General features: G+C 40.9%; 1 pseudogene; it reads left to right on the top strand.

Annotated features, from left to right (window-relative positions):
* The first annotated feature begins 340 nt into the window (after positions 1 to 340).
* On the top strand, positions 341 to 11,134 carry LOC142166129 (putative pectate lyase P59; annotated as a pseudogene).
* Positions 11,135 to 12,460: the final 1,326 nt, after the last annotated feature.

Raw genomic sequence — 12,460 nt, 5'->3', positions numbered from 1 at the left:
TCCCCCAAAAAATCGACTATTTAATAAGCTATTCTATATGTTTCATTTTATATGATACTACGGAGTCAAACTATTTTTCCTTTCGAGAGTACAGCTTTTTGATACATTTAAATGTTACAATTTATAGCCATTTTTATGTAGTTTCCTACTATCTAAATTTTATTTCAAAAGGATGAAGAAATTTAGAGATGATGGCTAGCAATTTCTTATTTTATCACGATTTTAATTAGGGATTGTTACATAAATAGTCGGCCATATTCAATGTTTACTTTTTCTTGCCGGTATATATAGTTATACATTAATTATATATAGTAGTTATACATATATTATACATGTAAGCATGACCATTACATTACATCAGGAGCTGATAATGCAAAGCGAAAAGACCATTGATGGTCGTGGAGTTAACGTTTAGGGTTGAAATACATGAACTAATCTAAAAGTTTAAAGGTTAGAGAGCACGATTTTAAGTGTTTGGATAAGTTCATGCTCAAACTAGCAGCTTATAAACACGTAGCTTATTTACAAAATCGATGCTAATCAACTATTTTTAAAAATCTTAATTTTTATTATGTCTCCAGTACGTCAAGAACGTGATCATCCATGGTCTCCACATTCACGACATTGTCGTAGGCAATGGTGGCATGGTCATAAGCGCCGTGGACAATGTCGGAATAAGGACACAGAGCGATGGAGATGGTATTTCCATATTTGGATTGATCATGTCTCAATGTGGCGGTGGAGGGATCCACTGCTATTACCATATCAAATGGACATTTCACTGATCATAATGAGGTGATGCTTTTTGGTGCAAGTGACTGTTCTTCAATTGATCAAAGGATGCAAATTACAGTACCTTTCAATCATTTTGGAAAGATATGCTATTGGTGGTAGCCAACATCCCACTATTATTAGCCAGCCCAGAGCAATCGTTTCATTGCTTCCCCTGACATGTTCAAGAAGGAGGTAAATCAACGCTCCATTCTTTCTTTTTTTAGCTTATTGGGATGCTTCAACTTCTATGTACCGTCAATGAATCACTTAAAGATGTTATCTGATCGTGAAAAGTGAAATTAGTAACCGGAAAGAATTTTTGCGCTATCAGATCATATAAAAAATAACTATAGATAATCGTCCATATATATATATATATATATATATATATATATATATATATATATATATATATATAAAGTAGAAATAGTAAGCGGACGAACAAGACATATGTTACCTTACTAAAATAGGTTAAAATAAACTGGCAATGCATATAAATTAAATCCCTAAAAGATAAAGTAGGTTTCTGCTACAACAGGTTAAGATGCACTTGTAATATAGAAATCTTATATATAAATTAATCCATTTGGAATTGAGGTGTAAGTTTTGGTTTCTGTACAACTGATGATCTTTGCTATATGTGTGTTTACCCGAAAAATCGGATAGAGTTAAATTTATAAGTAGTTCTAAGGATATGTGATATAGCTTGACATAAATCGTACAGAGAAATGAAAATGTGTAGATTCTTGACTATAGAAACGGGAGATAAATTAGTGAGCAAGAAGAATGAGTATGACAAAGTAAAACAAACTTAAGGTGTTTATCTTTCAATATGAGAAGTAGTCTTTTATTACAATGTGTGAATGTCCCTTATGCTTACAATAGTCCTCCCTTTATAATAGAGAGATCCTACTTTATATACAATAAAATATATAGTGGAGAGCCCATGATAAATTATCTTTTCCCTAATTCCTGATAGGATTTTCTCCCTTAGTGCGGTTGCAACGGCCCTTGTCTGTGAGCTCGATACTGACTCGAACTCGATATTGGATCGAGCCATCGGCCTTGGCTCGAGCTCGATACTGACTCAGAGTCCTGATATTCGGGGTGAGTGTCGGTCGATCTGTGCATCTCCGACAACCTTCGCATTGCCTCGTGGTTCGATTTGGTTATGGGCCCGATAATGATACCGAGCCGATCCTTGATCGGTCTTGGAGCTCGAATCATGACACCCTTACTTAGGACCTCGACCTGACCTTACACAGATACCTTTTAATCGAAGTATTATTATCTCGACTTGTCCGTACGACTGAATAATAGATTTTCACCGTATACAGATAGTCCCCTCGTTTTTCGGAAAGGATGTGACGAGAAACGACATGATTTCCAACGGTGTGATTAGATATATACTGATGTCAACATCGAGTCGATCATGACACACGTGGTAGCTGTCCCGTTGGTTCAGCTTACCGAGGCATTTAATGCGCGTCAGTCGATGTCGGCCATTATGTGAGATTGAACCGCCTCTGTTTAGCCCATAAATAACCCGTTCCCAAATCAAACTTAATCTGTTACTCTAATCAAACCCCCAAATTTTCTTACTCTTTCCGCCTCTATTTCGCCTCCTGTAGAGCCACCTTCATCAGCGTTTGACACCATCATCCTTTTATCTTCCTTTGTTTTTCTTTGACTTATACAAATGGCAAAAATCTCAAAAAACGTATCGCAGAAAGAGAAAGCTTCCTCTTCCCAGCCGTCCGGCTACACGGCGCCCGCGGAGCCGCCTCCCCACGAGTATATTCCTGGCCCGTGTATTCTAAAGACCGATTTTAAGGTTGAAAATCTTTCATCGATTCCGGGCCGATGTGAGCATGTGTCGATGTACATGTGCTCGATAATAGAGGTCCATCTAGAGGCCGTGAGGAAAGACTGCAACTGGGGTCCCGAGGTTGTGCTGCAAGTTCCCTCTCCCGAAGAGAGCATGATCACTCACGTGAAGGGGTTTTTAAGTGTTTATACTTACCCCTTCACGTTGGGTCCCGTCGACCCAGTGATCATTGATTTTTGCAAAAGATATCAGGTCACCCTCGGCCAAATTCATCCTCCTCTATGGCACATAGTGATCATACTTCGCTTCTTCTTCAGCAAGGCCGGGGGGGATGGATTTTACTCTAAATCACCTCATACGATTGTATCGGCCTCAAATCTTTCGAGGACTAATCAGGATCCACCGCCGGGCAACGAAAGCTTTAATGTCAAGCATCGATGAAGACAAGTATCGGGGTTGGATGGGCCGCTTCATTCGGGTGAGGACCCGTGACCTTATCCCGGAAGAGAAGATGTCGTTCCCCGAGGAATGGAATTTCAACCGTAAGTGATTTTTATAAGACTTTGTTTTTCGTATCTTTCTCCGATTCTGTCTGATATCTCTCTACGATATACAGATGTCCCTTGGATGCCACAAACGGTACCTGACCTCGAGGATTGGGTTCAGAAGTTAGCCTCGACTTCCTCTTATGCCGAACGCGCTTGGCGTGATTTGGCAAAAGGTAGATGGGAGGCCAAGAATCACGGTAAGGGTCCCTTTTCATGTTTTTTGAAACATTTTTATGATCCATTCATTACTGATTTCCTTTTATGCAGGCGTGACCAAGGATGCCGTTTTGAGGCCTTCGAGTGATGAGGAAGGAACCAAGTCCCCGGTTCCGAAACCGAGGAAAGATAAAAGGCAAAAAACTGTCTCTCAGTCAGAGGATCCCAAGCCCAAAACTCGAAGGGTGAGGAAGAAGGTAGTCGCTCTTGCGACGGACTCGGCCCAACGACTGAGAGATGAAGAAGAAGAAGAAGAAGAAGAAGAAGAAGAAGAGGATGCTCTGGCACTGGTGGTCCAATCTGCAAAAGCCATCGAGGTCGCCAGACCTTCTGAGCCGATGGAGGCTACACCGGTCGGGGCCGGTTCTGATACCCCGAGGCTCGATCAGAGCGTCCTGAGCGATTCGCTTGGGACCGTGATAGTGGGTCATTTGCCTTCTCTTCCGACCTTTTCTGAGGAGGCATTAAGGGATGCTCGAGAATTGAAGATAGCCTTTAGGCTTGATAGTCGAGTGAGTGATTATTTGAACTTGAACTCGAAGTATTGTAGCCCGTAGGCTTTTTATGATCGAGTGAGTGTTTGCTCAAACTCGATGTAAGATAGCACTTAGGCTTTAATAATTGAGTGAGTGATTTCTCGAACTCGAAGTATTGTAGCCCGTAGGCTTTTTATGATCGAGTGAGTGGTTTGCTCGAACCGGAAATCCTTTTGATGGTGGTTGGCTCTTAAGCCTATTTGAATCATGAAGTATAAAGATCTTTTCAAAGTATGAGATATCTGAGGAGAAGATGTTTTCCTTTATAAGTCATTATACATGTGTTTGTATCTTGTGCCAGGGTTCGAGCAAAACTACGTGGGCATGGTTCATTTTGACCATTTAGCCCTTACACTTTTCTCTATTGAGACCCTGCCCGACATGAATTTGATATGAAATAACTTTCTTATGTCGAACTTGATTTATTCTATGGTAGCCCCCCCTCCCCCCAGTATTCGAGGTTGATTATAAAGAAGCCTCGGATACTATTGAATTACCCTTAGGTAGCACATAGTTGTTGCCTCATTAAAAACCTTGCTGGAAAAACCCATTTGGGACAAAAGCCGAACTAAGGGAAAAAAGAGTACAACGCGTGCTTTAAAACCAGGGGTCTTGATGTCTTTTGTCAAATTCCTGCAATGAGTTAGTTGTGATATATATATATATATATATATATATATATATATATATATATATATATATAGAGAGAGAGAGAGAGAGAGAGAGAGAGAGAGAGAGAGAGAGAGAGAGAGAGAGAGAGAGAGATCATACCCAAACAATAATATCGTTTGAGAAGCGATATGTTCCAATTGTTTGGTAATGGTTTGCCATCCATTGTTCCGAGTTTATAAGACCCTTTTCCGACTATATCGAGGACTTAATAGGGTCATTCCCAGTTTGGTCCGAGCTTCCCTTCATTAGGATCTCGAGTGTTGATGGTGACCTTCCTTAGGACCAAGTCCCCGGCCTTGAAATGGCGAAGTTTGATTCTTCTATTGTAGTACCTTTCGATTCGTTGTTTTTGTGCAGTCATTCGAACCAGTGCTGCTTCTCATTTTTCATCTAATAATTCGAGGCTAGTATTCATAGCCTCATGGTTCAACTCTTCCGATGTATGTCGGAACCTTGCGCTGGGTTCTTCGACTTCGACTGGGATTAAAGCTTCAGAGCCATACACTAAGGAAAACGGAGTCGCTCCTGTACTGGATTTAGATGTTATCCGATATGCCCAAAGGACCTCGGACAGAATTTCTCTCCACTTCTCCTTAGCTTCGTTCAATCTTTTCTTCAGGTTTTGGATGATAGTTTTGTTTGTTGATTCGGCCTTCCCGTTCCCACTAGGATGATATGGTGTTGACAATATTCTTTTTATTTTATGGTCTTCAAGAAATTTTGTCACTTTGCCACCGATAAATTACTTACCATTGTCGCATGTTATTTCTGCTGGTATCCCAAATCGACACACGATGTAATCCCAGATGAAATCTATAACTTCTTTCTCTGTCACTTTTCGAACGCCTGTGCTCAACCCATTTAGAGAAATAGTCAGTCATAAACAAAATAAATTTATCTTTACCCGGGGCCGATGGTAGAGGGCCGACGATATCCATTCCCCATTTCATGAATGGCCATGGAGAAATGACCGAATGAAGCTGCTCTCCGGGTTGATGGATCATTGGTGCAAACCTTTGAAATTTATCAAATTTTTGAATAAACTCCTTAGTGTCCTTCTCCATGCTATCCCAGTAGTATCCTTCTCTGATGATTTTTCCAATTAGTGGTTCGGCGCTGGAGTGGTTTCCACAAGTGCCTTCATGGACCTCTCGTAAAACATAATCGATGTCTCCTGGTCCCAAGCATACTGCTAGTGGTCCGTCGAACGTCCTTATGTATAATGTTCCATCTTCAACCAACGTGAATCGAGCAGCCTTGGTTCGTAGAACCCTCGATTCTTTAGGGTTCGATGGGAGTTTTCCGTCCTTTAAGTATTCAATATACTTATTCCTCCAATCCCAGGTTAAGCTCGTGGAATTTATCTCAGCATGACCCTCCTCGATTATAGATCTCGAGAGTTGAACGACAGTCCCCGAGTCGATCTTATCTTCCTCGACCAACGACCCCAGATTTGCGAGTGCGTTGGCCTCACTATTTTGTTCTCGAGGCACATGTTGTAGGGTCCATTCTTTGAAATGGTGTAGAGTTACCTGTAGTTTGTCCAAATACCTTTGCATCCTATCTTCTCGAACCTCGAAAGTTTTGTTTACTTGGTTCACCACTAGTAAAGAGTCACATTTGGCTTCAATGACTTCTAATCCCAGGCTTTTAGCTAGCTCGAGACCTGCAATCATGGCCTCTTACTCGGCCTCATTGTTAGTTAATCTAGCGGTTTTGATGGATTGCCTAATAATGCCACCTGTGGGAGGTTTCAATACGATGCCAAGACGGACCCCTTCACATTAGAAGCACCATCCGTGTAGAGGGTTCAAACCCCCGACGACGTACCCGATTTTAACAAGAGTTCTATTTTAACTTCGGGTACGAGGGTTAGCATGAAATCGGCCACAAAGTCCGCTAAAATTTGGGACTTGATGGTCTACGGGGTTGTTATTCGATATCGTACCCACTGAGTTCGACGACCCATTTGGCCAATCAACCTGATAGCTCGAGCTTGTGGAAAATATTACGAAGTGGGTAAGTGGTTAAAACGCATATGGGGTGACATTAAAAGTACGGTCTTAACTTTCTAGAGGCGCTTATCAGTGTAAGTGCCAATTTCTTTAAGTGTGGGTATCTAGTCTGTGCTTCTCCTAAGGTCCGACTTACATAATAAACAGGAAACAGTGTACCTTGCTCTTCTCGGATTAGGACGCCACTTAGTGCAATTTCCGATACTGCCAAGTATAAGTAAAGCTTCTCATCTGTCTTTGGAGTGCGAAGTAGTGTTGGTCTCGATAGGTACCGCTTCAATTGTTCTAGTGCCTGTTGGCATTTCGGGATCTCGGTGAAATCGTTCTTCTTTTTGTGTAGAGAAGAATTTGTGGCTTCGATCTGACGACCTCGAAATGAATCGGCCTAAGGCAGCTATTCGTCCGGTTAGCCTTTGCACTGCTTTCACACTATCCACGACGGTGATGTCTTCGATGGCCTTAATTTTGTCGGGGTTGATCTCGATTCCTCGATTCAATACCATAAAACCAAGGAACTTAACCGATCCAACCCCGAAAGCACATTTCTCGGGGTTGAGTTTCATGTTGTATTTCCTTAAGATTTTGAACATTTCCTGTAAATGAGTCAAATGGTCCTCTACGCGCAGGGACTTAACTAGCATATCATCAATGTAAACTTCCATCGACTTATCTATTTGTTCTTCGAACATTTTATTCACTAGGCGTTGGTAAGTAGCTCATGTATTTTTAGCCCGAATGTCATTAAATTATAGCAATAGGTTCCATACTTGGTGATAAATTAAGTCTTTCTTGGTCCTCCGGGTTTATTCGAATTTGATTGTACCCCGAATAGGCGTCGAGAAAAGTAAGGATCTCGTGACCGGCTGTGGCATCGATCATGCGATCGATGCTAGGCAGTGGAAAAGAATGTTTGGGGCATGCTTTGTTTAGATCTTTATAATCTACACACATTCTAAGTTTGTTCCCTCTTTTAGAGACTACAACTACATTGGCTACCCACTCGGGATATTTTACTTCCCGAATTGACCCTATTTTGAGAAGTTTAGTTACCTTATCCTTTACAAATGCGTGCTTCACCTCGAACTAAGGTCTTCTTTTTTGCTTCACCAGTTTTAACCTTGGGTCTAAGCTCAGCTGGTGCGTTGTTATCGACGGTGGGATCCCTGCCATGTCTAAATGGGACCAAGCAAAACAATCTATGTTATCAATAAGAAATTGAATAAGTTTTTTCTTGAGTTCGGGGGTCAATCCCGTTCCCAGGTATACATTTCTCTCGGGCAGATATTCGATTAATATAACCTGCTCTAGCTCTTCGATCGTCGATTTGGTGGCGTCGGAGTCATCGGGGACGATAAAAGTTCGAGGTGTCGGAAACTCTTCCTCGTCATCTTCTATTTCCTGCTTCACCGATTCGGTCTAGACTAGTGGCTGTGATTGCTATTTAGTTTCTCGTCTATCTTTTATGCTCGATCTTTCTGAGGCCGATAACGTCGGTATTGGTGTTACCTTATCGACTGCAAACATTTCCTTCGCAGCATGTTGCTCCCCGTATACTGTTTTCACACCGTCCGACGTAGGGAATTTCATCACTTGGTGGAGGGTCGAAGGCACTTCCCTCATATTGTGGATCCAAGGTCTTCCGAGTAAGTCATTGTACCTCATGTCGCCTTCGATTACGTGGAACTTGGTATTTTGGATGGTTCCAACCACATTCACGGGTAGAAAAATTTCCCCTTTAGTCGTTTCACTGGCCATATTGAAGCCGTTTAATACCCGAGCTGCGGGCACGACTTGATTCTACAAACCGATCTGCTCCACTATGCAAGATCGGATGATATTCACAGAGCTACCTGGATCTACTAGAACACGCTTAACTTGAACTTTATTTAATAGGATAGAAATTACTAGAGCGTCGTTGTGAGGTTGAGAGATGTCCTTGACTTCTTCAATTCCGAATGATAAAGTGCCCTCGGGTACATAACCTCGAGTTCGTTTTCCCCCTGTGGCCGGTATCTTGCCGTACTTGAGCATGGGTCCTTGTGGAGTATCGACCCCACCGATGATCATATGAATGATATGCAGAGGTTCCTCTTGTTTATCCTTTTTGCTGGCTTCCCTTTCTCTGAAGTGATTCTTGGCTCGGTCACTGAAGAACTCTCGAAGGTGGCCTTCATTGAACAAACGGGCTACCTCTTCTCTTAATTGTCTGCAATCCTCGGTTCTGTGGCCATGCGTACCATGATATTTGCACACCGAGTTCGGGTTCCTTTGAGAAGGGTCGGTTTGCATGGGTCTGGGCCACCTAGTATCTTTGATTCTTCCGATCGCCGATACAATGCCCGATGCATCGACGCTGAAATTGTACTCCGATAGCTGAGGTGCCTTTATAGGATCAGCATGTTTGTCAAAGCCACTCTTGCTCATAAGTCCCCGAGAATTTTGTCCCCAATCACTCCTTCGATGGTTTCGGGCGGCATTGTGTGCTGAACCGTTGTTCATTCGATTGACAACGTATGGTTGATATCGGTCTCTGTTTGACCTCTACTCTCTGTCGACGTCCCTATGTTTTTTAATAGCCGACCTGCTCTGATGCATGGATTCGGGAGGATCTCCTAATTGGTCGTCTTCGACCCTGATTTTTGACTCGTATCGATTTTGTACATCTGCCCAAGTTCTTGCCGGATACTCGATCAAATTTTGCTTCAGCCGGCGTGATGCCATCAAACTTTGCTCGTTCAACTCTTGAGTGAAAGCTTGGATGGCCCAATCGTTCGTGACCGGTGGAAATTCCATGCGTTCCACTTGGAATCAGGACGCAAACTCCCTCAGCATGTCATTATCCCTTTGATTTACTTTAAAAAGGTCCAATTTTCTTGATGCAACTTTTATGGCACCGACGTGTGCCTTCACAAAAGAATCTGCCAATATGGCAAATGAGTCCTCTAGATCGTTGCCTTTGATGGAACATGTGTAAGAGGTGACGTGTTCGTTGGGATCGGTCGTACTGTTTTACTTGGGGATTTTAGGCATACGAAATTTTTTGGGGATTGGATTTGGGGCTGCACTCGAGAGGAAAGGTTTTTGTACGAATTTTTTGGAATCCAGCCCTTTTATCATTGGTGGAGCCCTCGAGATCTGATCGACCCTGGAATGACATGTTTCTACTCTTTTATCGTTGGCTTCGATTCGCTTTGTGAACTCCTTGAGTATTTTAGCAATTTCGGGAGTAGTCCCCGATTCTTGCTCGTTTGATTTTACTATGGTTGTCTCCGTTATGTGGGCAATTTCTTGAGGTTGACTGGGCTCTGGCCTGCTTGGTAGCTAGGTTTGGCTTTGCAACTGAGCTATCGCTACTTGTTGGGCTTGTAACATTTCAAAGATCATACGCAAGCTGAATCCGATCTCCTCCACGTTATGGGTGTCTCGAGCTACAGATCGAGTACCGTCATGAATGCTTTTTTCGGTTCGGAACGTTGTTCGCCTCAAGAGCCACATGTGAATTGACATCTAGCGGTACTTCGACTCGAGCTTCAGTGACATCGTTAAGTGGCCTTCCGGCCCTGGTTATCAAGTTGTTGGTTTCATCTTAAAGGCCAGCTTCGTTGTCGATAGGTAAATCCATCAATAGGCGGTCGTACACTGGTGTGTGTTGCAGATTTGTATCAAACAGCCACTGTTATCCTTAGCCCCACGGTAGGCGCCAAACTGTTTACCCGAAAAATCAAATAGAGTTAAATTCATAAGTAGTTCTAAGGATATGTGATATAGCTTGACATAAATCGTACAGAGAAATGGAAATGTGTAGATTCTTGACTATAGAAATGGGAGATAAATTAGTGAGCAAGAAGAATGAGTATGACAAAGTAAAACAAACTCAAGGTGTTTATCTTTCAATAGGAGAAGTAGTCTTTTGTTACAATGTGTGAATGTCCCTTATGCTTACAATAATTTCCCTTTATAGTAGAGGGATCCTAATATACAATACAATATATAGTGGAGAGCCCATGATGATTTGGCTTTTCCCTAATTCCTGACAGGATTTTCTCCCTTAGTGCGGTTGCAACGGCCCTTATCTGTGATCTCGATACTGACTCGAACTCGATATTGGATCGAGCCATCGGCCTTGACTCGAGCTCGATACTGACTCGGAGTCCTGATATTCGTGGTGGGTGTCGTTCGGTCTGTGCATCTCCGACAACCTCCACGTTGCCTCGTGGTTCGATTTGGTTATGGTCCCGATAATGATACCGAGCTGATCCTTGATCGGTCTTGGAGCTCGAATCATGACACCCTTACTTCGGACCTCGACCTGTCTTTATGCAGATACCTTTCGATCGAAGTATTATTATCTCGACCAGTCCGTATGACTGAATAATACGTTTCGACCGTATACAATGTGCACAAATAACAAAGAGGGACTATGCCCCAGAATCAGTATGGAAATAGTGGACATGGAGATCACAAGGTGATCTATTCATAAATGGAGAATTCTTTGTTGAATCTGGTGATCTAGATTGGACCAAGAAATTGTTAGGGATATATTAGATATGCCTTAGATCCAATCTTATATTTGATAATTTGAACTTATTTTTGTGAATGTTATTTGATATAAAAATATATGGCATTTGATATTCGTTTATCATAGTTACTATTAATTACTCGATTAATTTAATAAGATCCTTCATTAAATTTTGAGACTTGTCATCATGATGGGGATCATGATAATGAGAGTAAAGTCTCTTACAACTGAATCTAAATTTTGTTCTTGATCGTAGGATTATTGATTTGGACATTAGTAATCTGGTTAGATCAATATTTATGCGATCGTCTTTATGGGATAAAGATTAGTTGATCTCATTAACTAAATCACATAAATAGATGATGCATATAGAGATATGATCATTGAACCGATTAATTGGATAATTCCAAATGGTTAGAATTACCATAAACTGTCAATATGATATTTTCTTGAAGAATGTGATGTAAGAATTTCCTTTGATATCATCATAGTAATTGACAAGTTATTTATTGTGCTTTGATACTAGATACCTATGGCCATAGGGTGATAGTTGAAAGGATATTGGGTACGATTAAATACTTGTGGAATTAGTGATTGATCAAGATGGAATTTGTCAACTCTTGGTAATGAGTTTAAGCTTCACGTTGTCATGAGTTATAACTGACCAAATTAAGACCTTGGCTAGGGCGATTGAATAAAAGTAGAAAAGAGTTTCTTAGGTTATTCAATGGTCGATTATTTTTGACATGAACACATAGTTGGTCGCCTATTAGGATTTGACACTTGAACTATATCCTAGGGTGATCCAGAGCTATAAGGACAGAAGGAATTAATGCACTATTCTTCTACGGGTTCTTCAGAGTAAATTATATACTTCATGCTATCCTATCGTTGAGGAGTGTTACTAGACGCCACCCTTGATTAGTATATTGATGTGATCAATTTACTACCAATTTAGTATTGAACCTATGGGGTCGCACATTAACGAGTGTTCTGATCTTTGCTAAAGGATGAATTACTTTATTATTTGATAATCAAATTAAAGAATTTAATTTAGTAAAATAAATTTAGTTATTAGTCCAAATAAAATATTATTATATTCTTTGCTAGCACAGAGGATATAATTAATATTGTAAACAAATTAAAATTTTCTATTTGGAATAAAAAATTAAAATATATCTCTTGGTTGAAATATATATGTGTGATACATATTATTAATATTTATTTATATACGGTATGTATATAATCCCATAAGAAATGGGTTACACGTTATTCTTCCTTGGAATTATTTTTCTAAAGTTCAACTTTGACTTGGAAAAAAATTAAAATACCATTTTCATTCTTCCTTTTCC

The sequence above is a fragment of the Nicotiana tabacum genome, chromosome 2 (genome assembly GCF_000715075.1).
Source record: "Nicotiana tabacum cultivar K326 chromosome 2, ASM71507v2, whole genome shotgun sequence".
In the NCBI taxonomy this organism is placed as follows: domain Eukaryota; kingdom Viridiplantae; phylum Streptophyta; class Magnoliopsida; order Solanales; family Solanaceae; genus Nicotiana; species Nicotiana tabacum.
The sequence above is the reverse complement of the archived record's forward strand: the minus strand, read 5'-3'. Positions and strand labels throughout refer to the sequence as shown.